General features: G+C 48.3%; 1 protein-coding gene across 1 annotated transcript in view; it reads right to left on the bottom strand.

Moving 5' to 3' along the window:
* Positions 1-5,858: 5,858 nt before the first annotated feature.
* The window catches only part of SMIM11A (small integral membrane protein 11A), a 34,921-nt gene continuing 28,573 nt past the window's right edge, over positions 5,859-12,206 (bottom strand). The window contains exon 6 of the mRNA XM_037376826.1: positions 5,859-8,792. The gene's annotated coding sequence lies outside the window, so the exon portion shown is untranslated. The remainder of the gene's footprint in view (positions 8,793-12,206) is intronic.

The raw sequence follows: 12,206 nt of genomic DNA, 5'->3' as shown, positions 1-12,206 counted from the left end.
GGAGCCTGGGTTTTGTTGTACCCCCCAGAAACTACACTGGTCTTGGCAAAAGGGGGGAAATAGCTGTGGGGTAGTGGTGCGCCCAGCAAGGGAGGAAGGTCCTGTGCCCACTGCGAGTCCCGTGGCTCTGCACAAGGCATCGGCTGGGTAGATAGCCCTCATGGGATGCTCTGTTGATGCAGATTTTTTAAGGCTAGAAAGGATCATTCAGATCACAGGAGATGTAGGAGTACCTATCAAGAGATCTTATGGGTTCAGGTCAGCCAGGTCTCTCTGCGTGCACTCTGTGAGAAAGGCTCTGAAATCTCTTTCTATATAGCTCTGGATTATGTAATAACAGTTTTGGAAATGTAAAGTGTGAGCTAAGCTGCAGCCTGCATTGCTGAGCATCCTCCAGGGGTTGTAAACACAGCTCCCGCTTCCTCTGTCATTACCACTGACTCATGCAGGATGGCTGACATGGGACCCATCTCTGACTTCATGTAATAAGAGAAAGAGCACTCACTGGCCAAGGAGTGCCTAGAAATGCGTGATTAGTTCACCCGCTCATCATCTTTGCCATAGACCAAAGGCTAGCAACAAACCTGCCATATAATTACCATCACACAGAGCTCATGATTTCCGATTTCCTGCTTGTTGGGGAGATTGAAGAATCTTAAACTCATTAGGTAAGTATTGTACTTTCTGTGGTCCAAACTTTAAAAATCTTTTGCACAGGAGACACAAAATAGCCAGGGAAACTGTTGGAGGGGTTTTTTTTTTCTGGCCCCCAGTAGCTAAGGTCCCTGCCTTCATCAGCTGTGCCTTATTCTAGTTGGTAGCCTTGCTGCCAGTTGGCCTAACACTCTAGGCACAGGTATTGCTCTCTGGCTACTTTTGGGATTTATAATAGACATCACGTTACACAGAAATGCCAGCATTATACAGAAAGGGCATTTTGAATTTAAGTCCTACATCGTTAACAGCAATGTGATGGTAATGCACAAAGGTCTCAAGCAAAATCAAAGCTCAATATAGTAGGTTCTCTCCTTTACACATTTTGAGAGGTTCTGTTTTTTACAGTTGTAGACTAACCTGGAAGTTGTGAGGTACAAAGCCACATAGATAAAATATTTATGAATAACTGGTACAGCACAAATATGGAAGAGATTCTGTGTTTCTCTTGGAGGGGAAAGTCAGTCCTCATGCCTTGGAGGATGAAGCTCCAGGGAAGTTTTTCCCTAGGTTACGTGGCCACTGACTTATGGGAAGATAAGGCCTCCCTCTTCTCCCCTTTCCTGCCTGCCCTGGAAACCTGTCTGGGTTGCCCAGACTCTGGGCAGCTCTGTGACTGCTGCAGCCCCCCAAACTTAAAGCATGTCTCCTTGGGTCATGCCAGCCAAGCTGTTGCAGGAATGTCATCTGCAATGCTTCTACTGGAGGCTCGCCAGCCATGTGTGGAACAGGGTTGTGGTTTAACCTCAGCCGGCAATTAAGCCCCACACAGCCACTGGCTCACTCCCCCATGACAGGATGGGGGAGAGAATCGGAAGAGTAAAGTGAGAAAACTCATGGGTTGAGATAAAGACAGTTGAATAGGTAAAGCAAAAGCTGCATGCACAAGCAAAGCCAGACAAGGAATTCATTCACCGCTTCCCATCAGCAGGCAGGCGTTGAGCCATCTCCAGGAAAACCAGGCTCCATCATGCATAACCCTTACTTGGGAAGACAAACACCCTAACTGTGAATGTCCCCCACTTCCTTCTTCTTCTCCCAGCTTTGTATGCCAAGCATGACATCATATGGTATGGAATATCCCTTTGGGCAGTCGTGGTCAGCTGTCCTGGCTGTGTCCTCTCCCAATTCACTGTGCACTCCTAGCCCCCTCGCTGGCGGGGTGGGTTGAGAAGCAGAAAAGGCTTTGGCTGTGTGTAAGCACTGCTCAGCAGTAACCAAATCATCTCTGAATTATCAGAACCGTTTCCAGCACAAATCCAAAACATAGCCCCATACTAGCTACCACGATGAAAACTAACTCTCCCCACCCAAAACCAGCACAAGGGTGCAGCATGCAGCAGGGCACAGCTGCCCTTCTCTGGCAGCACGCAGTCATTTGCCAGAGTGGGAGTATGTTTACCTGAGGATATGTCTGCATGGGCTCACAGGCAGTACGGGTGGGCCAAGCTCAGCTTTAAGAAAGCCAGATGCCAGCTCTAGCTGTGAGCAAGGATGGGTGCAGTGTAGTTGAGACCAATATGCCCTAAACCGTGACTAGAAGTGGTTTACATCCAGGCAGCACAGAGCCCTGGCAAGCAAGTCTGTGCTGATCTGTAGCCACTCTGTAGCCTGACGTGCACAACCTCTCTGTAGGAAGCCCAGACTGAGAGGTCATCCTTTGCCTTCACCTTCCCTTCCCTCTTGCCAACCTGGAGAGCTTCAGGCCCTGGTTCTTTTCCCATCTCATGGAGAACTTTCATCTGCAGCAGCTGGCATTTCGTTATACCCAGCAAAAATCCTTAGAGCTGCAAGTATGAGACATCAACCCCCTAGTATTAAGCAGTCCATCTGGAAAATACTTTACAGTCAAAGGCAGCCTGAGTGTGCAAGTTTGAAGTGAGCTCCCCCTCCCCCACCCCCACCCCCGTCCTCACTTTATAGTTATCAGTGTTATCTTTATTTGCAGTTGGTTGGGTCAGACCTGCTACACCGGGAAACGTGCACAAAGACAAGCAGAAGGAAGCCGATAAAAATAGAAGATATGAGCAATCAGAAGCAAGCAGAACATTCTTTACAGCCGATAACGGGAATTATCTTATATAATATTTCTATGGCATCCTGTTTCATTTTCACACGTTATCACTATGCCAAACTCACTCCCTAATCTACTTATCCAGCTGGAGCCATCAGCTACGCATGTGAAACCTCCACGAAGCCTTTCTCAAGAAATTGCTCAAGGGACCAGCACAAATGTGATTGCTTGGCAGAGGAGGCTGTGAAAGGTCACGCCACGCTTCACCACTGCGGTGGGCAGGAGGCTGCTCCCTGAGACCGGAGCTGTCCACGCAGCTGGCTTGGTGGACACACTCAAGCAGGGAAATGAACCCTGTCAACTGCCTTCAAACGACAAGAAGCGAAGGCCCATACCATGCTGAAAGAGGCAAGCAAAGCACCTAGTTCTTGGGACTTCTAAGGCAGGGCTTACAAGGACAGCTGTTTCTAAAGCCAGCTTTGAACTGCACCTGTTGACTGTCCCTCAGATCAAAGAAAAAAGATGTACACAAATATCAACGGAAAATGCAGGAATGCTAAGTCCAGAAGTGAACATTGTGACCACCTGATCTTATTTAGCAGAAAAAAGGCCAGAGACTAATGCAATACTTTCCAGGCAGTCCCAGAGCTTCTGGTTGGGCTACAGTGCTTTATTTTCAGAGGCACACTGCAGCTCACCAAAGCAATTCCTTTGCTTAATCCACAAAATCCACAAACTGGACCCGGGGCCACCAGCCTTCCAAGATCAAGAGCCAAGCAAAGTAAAATGTGACACCCTAATGTGAGAGCACTTGCTCTAAAAAATGCTTAATTCAGTACTGATCTGATGAGTGTTTTACCAGTTTTATGACAGGTACACCACACAACCCAAAACACAGCTGACCTTCACAGATCAGATGCCGTTTGATTTTGACGGGCACCCAGTAAATGGATTCTCAGTATATGATGGTTCCGATTTTGTTTCTAAATGTGGTAGCTTTCCTACTTTTATATGAGAAAAGCATAGCTCGTTAGCCCAGCTGTGAGTATTCATTGATTCAATCCCAAGGATCAGGGACTGATCAGCAGCTGCTGTTCAGCACAGCACACTTACCTGCTGGGGAGGTAACGCTCGTTTGGCACAGCCCCATCAGCGGCATCTCTTCTGCCTCCCCCACCGCACTATTCACCCTTCTCTAGGTTCCCCTCCAAATCACAACCCCTGGCCCTCAGACCCCCTCCCCAGCCTCCCCCACAGGTCCTCACTTGGCAGAAAGGAGCATAACCCCTCTGCCTCTGCCGAAGGGGGCCATATCAGCGGAGGATCTAACCCATTGTTCCCAAAGTCTGAGCTCCGATTTCCTTTTTCCTTGTGACCTCCAGCTTCGTGTGGCAGGGTAATTTGTCAGGAGAACAGTTGATTCAGCAGCTGTTCTGGTTCACTCTTGTGCACATAAGCCTCAAGCCTGTGGCCTTTATTCAGACCCGTGGCAACAGCAGGCTTAGGGACCTCCAATCTGATGGGACTTTTTTATGCTGGCAATATTTTCTCAAGCCTTTATTATCAGTTTCCCACCTAATAATGTAAAACAAATCTGGGAAAAGAGTGCAAACAAGAATCTCATACCAAGTGTGCACCTGCAGGCAAGATCCGTTCTCTGGGCTGATCGAGCTGAGCTTACCCCACAGGTGCCTCCGCAGCTTCACCCCAGAGGTCCGGCTCCCAAGGAATCAGGGGGGGGGATCTGACCCTGAGCTGCATGCAGAGCAGAGGGATAAACCAGCAAATCCTCCCCATACTTTTGTTTATTTTTCACCTTAATATGCAGGAGTTATGGTGCCGGAATAGGCAAACCAGCACCCTCATCAGTCAGGCACCCTCTGCCAGCCAAGGAGCCACTGAGGTTTACCCTCAGGCAGCCCGTGGCAGGAGTGGCACCTAAAATTAATCCTCTGCTGTTTTTCTATTTATTTCCTCCTCTCAAAAGAACAGAGACCTCTCTCTTTAACAGCAACATCCCTACAGTCTTTCCATCCAAATCCTGACCTTGAGAAAGGGATTGTAACAGCATAAAATGCAATTTGTATAGAAGTAAGCAGATAAGAAACATACTGGTTCATGCTAATCCAAATTCCTGGTGGTGCTGGCTAGCTCACTGTAGATACAAGCAATAGAGACAGGGTCCTCTTTGTTTACCACAAATTATTTAATCCAAAGTGCAAATTAAACAGTCTCTTCGGGATTTTTTTTATGCACGTTGCTCCTTATTTCTGCTGATAGAGGTCACTGAAATGCAGAAATTTCCAGGCCCTTTGAGACTATCACCGGGTATCTGAAGGGAGACTACCCTGGCTCCGATTTCTGACCTATTTTTCTCTCATTTCCCATGTTCCTCCAAGGGAACATGACTATGTCCATCCCGGCTATGTAGGGCAGCCTTTCTCCCTGGAGAACCTCCTGGCTAGGCTTGGGCATGAGTAGAGGTAACAATAATGTCTCTGCTGATGGCAGTGCTGTCATTCACAGCAGTGGGAACGGGATCTAACCCTAATTTGGACTCACCAGGGTCAAAGAAAAGGGCATCACCCTATAGCATAAGGCATCACCACAGCCCAGCGTGTCATCCTAGAGGGAAATTATCTGGTCTGAAGAACGGTGTTAGAAGATGTAAATGGATACCTTGTGATCTAGTAGTGTAAAAAAACAAGCAAAACTACCTTGCCACGGTGTGTGTTCAGCATTTTGTGGCACAGCATGTGGAGGCCAAGACATAACTGCAATAACAGCAGAGGCAATCGTTGGGCAAGTTAAATGGCAATGAATACATCCAGCAGGTGCTCACACAAGTCAGCAGCTATGCCAAAACCCCTGACCTGTTCCCACCTCTCCCATTAAGACACCCAGGACCTGAGGTACCGGGGGCATCACAGCTGCACTGGTGGCACCGGCTTTTCCTTTCTTCCTCCACATCTGGGCAGCTTTCCTCTTACTTCCCAAACTTCCTTCAGTAGGAAACAACACAGGCAGTGCCCAGGTTCTCCTCTTTATTTATCTATAGGAGCCACTGGCACTTTTGGGGATTTGCAGACAATTAAGTAGTCTGTGAAATTACAGAAAAAGAGAACAGTAATGTTACAAACTGACGTGTTTATCAGATGTGTTTGCAGTTTTATTCCACATTACAGTTTCCATTCAAGGAGGGCATGGCGATACCTACTGCAGGGACCAGACCAGTATGTACCAGATGGTGGCCAGCCGCACAGGTGCATGCTCCTGGCCTGCTCTGAGGAAACACATTAACCCCCAGTGCAGGTGGGTCAGGCTAACATGTTTTATCTGGAAATCTTTAGGGGAGGGGGAAGAGGAAGCAGGCAATTACAGTGGCGGGGACAACGTGGGGCAACCTGTCAAACTGCCTGGCCCACTGCCATGGTGTGTGGCCGTACCCAGGTGCCTCCCTAGATGACAGCCCTAGGTAAATACTCCTCCTCCTTCCATTTTTGGGACGTTATGGGCAGATCCCAGACAGCTGTTCCCAGCTGCCCAGTCTACGGTTCTAGAAATGTCCAACTCAATGTCAAAGTCTGAGAAGCTCATCACAGTGATGGTCCAGAAATAACTCCCTGAAGTGTAACTGCCCTGCCACAGCTGCATCTCTGCCAGCAGCTGCAGTCACAGGGCAGCAAACACAACTTCTCTTCCAACACTGTTAGGCCTCTCTGTGCTCTTCTTGTCCACCTGTTCTGATGGCTGACTGCAACCAGGAGTGAAACATGGGAGAGAAAAAGGTCTTTGCAAAGTTTCATGGGTATTTTCAGCACTCATCACAGATTATGCCAGTTCTTCAGCGTCCCATTGCACTCGGTTTTCCTGCTCCAGCTTGCCATTTCCTGTGGGGAGGGCACTGCTCATCCTCTGGTGTCACCAGCAGCCAGCAGCCATCGCCACTGGCTCAGTTTGTCCCAGGGTGATGTTGTCCTTGGCAAAAGCTCCTTAATGTGTAGCCTGTGGTGGAAACAGGATGTGAAGCACAGGATGGGAGTGGCAATTGCTTTTATTGCTGTCCTGAAGGTGATACTACTCAAATCGTATTACCATGTGCTTGGACAGGAGCCAAAAATGTGAACATCGGACCACAATAAATGTGAATCTTTTTGCTTCACAGGTGCAATTAAAGGGCAACATCCAGAATTCTACTGTTAGTAGGTGAGTCACAAGCAGCAAAACCTGGATGTGGCTCTGATACAACCAGCTCCTGAAGCAGTTACATCTGCACAGAGCCTGCACGTGAAATTAATTTTGGCAATGCCTTTGGCTGAAGCACACTGTTGCGAGAGGACAGGTCGGGCGGCGCTGGCTGCCACAGCTGCTTCACGGTGATGCAGGGTTGCAGCAGCACTCAGGCGGCATTAGGAAATGAAATTTCCTGGCGAAGGGAGAGGCTGAGCATGGTGGGAGAGCAGCAAAAGCTGTGGAGGTCTGCTACACTGGAGTACTGAAAAATCTAAATACATTTAAAAGGATCAGCCAATAAATGTTGGAAAAGCTAGAAAAAAGGAAGAAAGAAACAAAGAGCCTAAACTTAACTACCTGATACTTTTATCATCAGAATAACTAATAATACAATGTCTAATAGCATCATTTTTGCCATCTGACTCACACCGCATTATCTCACAGAAGGCAGGAGCTCTTTTCCTTCATCTGATGTATTCAATGTGCAAGTAGCTATTCAGGGTTCACCCCTATTGCCTGAGGAGGAATACTGGGAATATCTAAAGGTCCTGTAGGAAAAAACAGTTAAGAAGGAACGAGTCACGTGACTGTGGTGCAGTGCATGGGCACAGAGCACAGACTTCTGAGCAGATGTGCCAGCACTATGCTGTTTCCACTTAGCCCCAGCGTACGATCAGGGCTGCAATAATGTTCTGCATAAATACTTAAATATTCAGGCAAGCTTTTTCTCACACCTACACTTGAGCATGGAGGGAGAGAAACAGGTCACCAGATAACCAGGACTAGCCCAAGGCCTGTTATTGCAACAGCAAAATGAAAGCTCTGGCTCGTTCTCAGCCACAGAAACTTGGGCAATGCGATGCGTGACATGGTCTGACCTGCACAGGAGGCGATGTGCACTGCCTCGCACCGGGGCCGCCACCTGCAGCCCTCACCCTCAGCCACCACGAGTGAGTGCCCCTTCTCAGCCTCTTCAAGGAAGCCAAGGTGACTCAACCACCACCGAGAGGAAGCTGGGAAAGGACACGGCAGATTATTGCCCTGCCCAACCAGGGTCCTTGGAAGGGGTTTCCAGAGCTATTTCTGAACAGCTCGGTACTCTAACAAACCCTCCCCAGCTCTTGCCTAACTCTCTGCAAACTCAACATATTTCTCTTCCAGTGCTGGCTCCTCCAGTTCCCCACAGAGCAGGTCTCCTGTCAGTGCCGCCACAGCATGCCAGCCTCCTGGGCGTTGTGCCCTTGCCTCGTGAGGTAGACAGGTGTGCCTCTGAGACACCTTGGGGCCCTCCATCCAACAGCAACCCCCAGGAGGACTGCTGGGAAAGGGGCACCCCTCAGCATCCCTGTCTTGGGGATGGCTCATTCCGGGAGTAAATGCCTGTCAGTGCATGACCTAGATTTTTTTTGAGGAAGTCACAGGAACCACATGAAGTTGAGGTTCTCAGTACTCCACTGTCCCCGATGACCAGTGTGGTCTGTCTGCAGGACTCAGCCACGTGAGGAATGCTCCTTCACTCATCTTAGCTCCAGACATTCCTTCATCCCACTTCCTCTAAGGTAGGCAGGTTGCCCTGGCTCAACAGGAAATATCACTTGAAGACATGATCCACCTTATATCCCACAGGGGTGAGAGCATGGAAAACAAGCTAGCACGCTGCAGAGGAAAGTGTGCATGGGAAATGCTTCAAGTCTGAGGCTCATCTGGGCTTGTCCAGGTGCTTCGGTAACTCAGTGAATCTTCTGTTCCTGGCTCATTCCAACCCATAGGATTGTAAACACGTCTGCCTGTCTTGGTCATGTCCCGCATGTGTTTCCAGGTGTCCTTGGTCCTGGAAGAGGGGAAGCACAGAGATTAGTTCAATTTCCACCCCCACCAGGGCTTTGAATCTCACTATAGAGTTGGCAACATTCTAAAATCCAACTTTTGTGCAAAAATATGAGTAAAATAGCCTTGCTGATGTCTATTGTTTCATTTGTTACCTTTTTAAAAAAGATCTTATTTTAAAAATAAGAGAATCAGATCCTCCCTCAGCTGACGTGCCCTGGCCTATCTCCTATAAAGCTGATAGAGACTTCCCAGCTTATTCTGGGGTCCATATGCCTTCACTGAAAGACTGCCAGAATTACTTCTTCTGGCCCTGCTGTTATGTTCATGCTCCAAACCCATTCCCTCATCCTTCATTCCTTTTCAAAAGAAAGGTGCCACCTGGCACCGGCACAGACTTCCAGGGCTGTGGGTGGAGGAAAGAGGCTGTCACCATTAGGAAGGCACTGAATACTTGTTCCTGGTCAAGGGACATGGTTGTGGTTGCCTCTCTCCATCCACACGGCAATGTGGACTCCCATAATTCCACACCCCACCCTCTCACCCCCTCTACACACACTTGGACATCTTATGGTACCCCAGGTCCTTCATTATCATTATTGGGAATGGTATCTGGTGCTTCCTCTGGGTGATGTGGGGTCCTTGCTGTCCTGCCCTGGGAAGAACAAGCAGGAATCCTACATCCTTTGCCTTGATATGACTGAGGGGGGAGTCCATCTCACAGCACTTTTACTGTCATCTGGTTAAAAGCTGATGCTAATCACAGTCATTAGAAAGCAAGCTCCTCTTGAGGGCATGTTGTGCTGAGGGATGGACTCATCACCCTTCAGGGCTATCTGTCCCAATGCAGCATTGAGCAGGAAGCTCCCCACAGAGACCCAGGCAGTGAAACAAACCCCATCTTCGGTGTATGCTTGAGCCTGTGTCGCTCATACTTTCATGTTGTGCTGGGGTCAGATGGCCACCATCACCAAAGGGTTTGTTACCAGCCTTTATAGTTTCACATTTGATTTTGTTTCCAAAATAGGACCATCAAATATAGGGAAAAGGTATGAAAACAGGTGGGTCTTCCATTTCTGCACCACAGCTAGGTAGAGGGGTGCAGACAGGAGCCACAAAGGAGCTATACTTGATGGACCAAAAGGACAAGATGTGAGTCTCACCCTTCCCTAGCCCTGACCATGCTTCCTCCGAAGCTGGAAACCAGACAGCAACTTCGGTGTAGTGCTGGGTCTAATCTGACAGCCCCTGCAGAGAAGCTGGCTAACTAGCCGTGCTCTAGGGCCACACTGACCCAGCTACCCTGCTCCCTGGCCCTCGCTGGTATCTCCACCCAGCTCAGTGCCATGTCCTGCCAGCTCATTCACAGCCAGCCCGGGTCGGCGGCTCTGGCCAGCGCAAGACCAGACAGACAGGCCTGCTGGTGTTTTGCGCTCTCTGCCGGGTCTTGGCTTTTAGGTGGATGATCACTTTAAACCAGCAATACAGTTTTGCTCCAAGGGCTGGGGCTTAGCTCTAAAACAGCTCACCAAACCTCTCTTTCCCCATCATCCTTGCTGTCTGGGAGCCCTCAGGTCGCTTTTCCTCCAACCAGTAGCTCCCTGCTTCTGATTTTCTTCCTATTTCTGCATTTGTTAGCCAAAGGTGCAGCTTGCCTAACGAGCTGCTGATACTTCCAAAGCACTGTGTGTTATCCAGCGATTAGACATGTGAAAAAATGAGTATTTTGAACCGAGTCCCATAGCAAGATTTATGAATCTGTCTGACCACAATTTTAATAGCAATAGCTGCTGCCGCTTCCCAGAGGCAGACATACCCTGCTATCATGGGGCCCTGATTACCCTCGCCTTTAAAAGACCTCCTCCCTCCTGCTTTCCACGGAAGGAAAACCAGCTGGCTTTAGCACGAGCTCTCCTCCTCCCTCAGTTGCCTTCAGTTGTTCTGCTTGCACAAAGTAACCCCACATCAGCCGTCATCTGTGGCTCCCATGGCAAAATATGAGTTAAATTAGAGATGTTGCAAGCCACGGCTGGTGTTATGTGTTGATCTTGAAAGGGGACTTGGCTGTGAAGTGGTGTAACTCATGCTGTTTTGCCATGGAGAGGGTGCATGAATGGAATAAAACACCATGCCTGGCTGGCAGAACAGGATAGAAGAGGTTGGGGCCAGAGGATGCAAGATGAAAGATAGCAAGATTGCTTCATCCAGCATCCTTTTTCCTGTTCCTGGCTACTTTCTTTCCCCATCCTTTCACCAGAAGGGTAAAGCAGGACGAGCAGGGATGTATGTGTGCACTGAACAAGGCGGCAAAACTGCGTAGCCTCTTTCCTTTGGTGTGACAATGTTGCATCAACAAAACACATCTGGGGGGGCACGAGGACACTGCTATTTTCTTTCCCACTTCTGAGAATTGCAGACTTTTAAAATGACAGATCTACGATGAATAACCAAAAACAACCCCAGGCCCACAATCTACTCTTACATGGGCTCTGTCCAGCAGTAAGCACCCTCCCAGAGCAGCTTTTATGTTTATTTCACCCAGTATTGAGGCAATTGAGTGCTCATCCATGTTATTCTCAACCCCTGCACGATAAGGGAACACACATGGCCACTTGCCTGGAGCCCCCATGTAGTAGGAGCCTCACAGGCCCATAGTATCCTGTTACCACATTGCGTTGCTGACACTCCCTCATGCATAATGTTCCTGTGATTACTTGCTAGAGGCGAAAAGCAGAGGCCACTCCTCTCCTATGCTCCTTAAATAGTTAAATGCATTGGTCAGCTGGGAGCAAGCCTGACAGCTGAAAGAGGTGCTGCTCCCAGGACAGAGCCAGGTCTGCATGTAAGTAAGCTGTTTGATAGGTACAGCATTTCATAGCTCTTGTTATGGTGCCTGGGGTGTCTGCAACTTCCTCTACATAGTGATAAGTAGGCACTGGCTTGAGTTTTCATTTCAATTTTTCTGTTATATTGGATACATTTACTGGATATTTTTTTTTTCCCTAAAATGCAGTTTTCTGAAAATCAGCTCTGTTTAACACTCAAGCTACTAGCCATTTTTTCAAAAATTACCTAGATATGGCATTATACATGTGGCTCTGTGGGTGTTTTTATATTTTAGCACGTGTTTATGTGTATAGGGAGAGGAGAAATTCATGCATACCTATCTGTGTGCATGGATTTATGCCTACTTATGAGAAAGACTATAGTGATGTATACCGCTAGTTGATGTGTGTGGGACACAGCTTTGCACACACACACACAAATGATCAAAATGGAAAAAACAAGCGTTAGGTTCTGGAAAACCCTGGAGAGGGGAGCTGGTAGAAATGGGATGAGTCCCATCACGGAAAAAAGGGCTGATTTTAACCTATGTATCTAATATGATGATGGGCGGAAAACTAGCAATACAGGTGTT

Source organism: Falco rusticolus, chromosome 2, assembly GCF_015220075.1.
Source record: "Falco rusticolus isolate bFalRus1 chromosome 2, bFalRus1.pri, whole genome shotgun sequence".
Taxonomy (NCBI): domain Eukaryota; kingdom Metazoa; phylum Chordata; class Aves; order Falconiformes; family Falconidae; genus Falco; species Falco rusticolus.
Note: the sequence above shows the minus strand (reverse complement) of the source record. Positions and strands in the feature narration are given on the sequence as shown.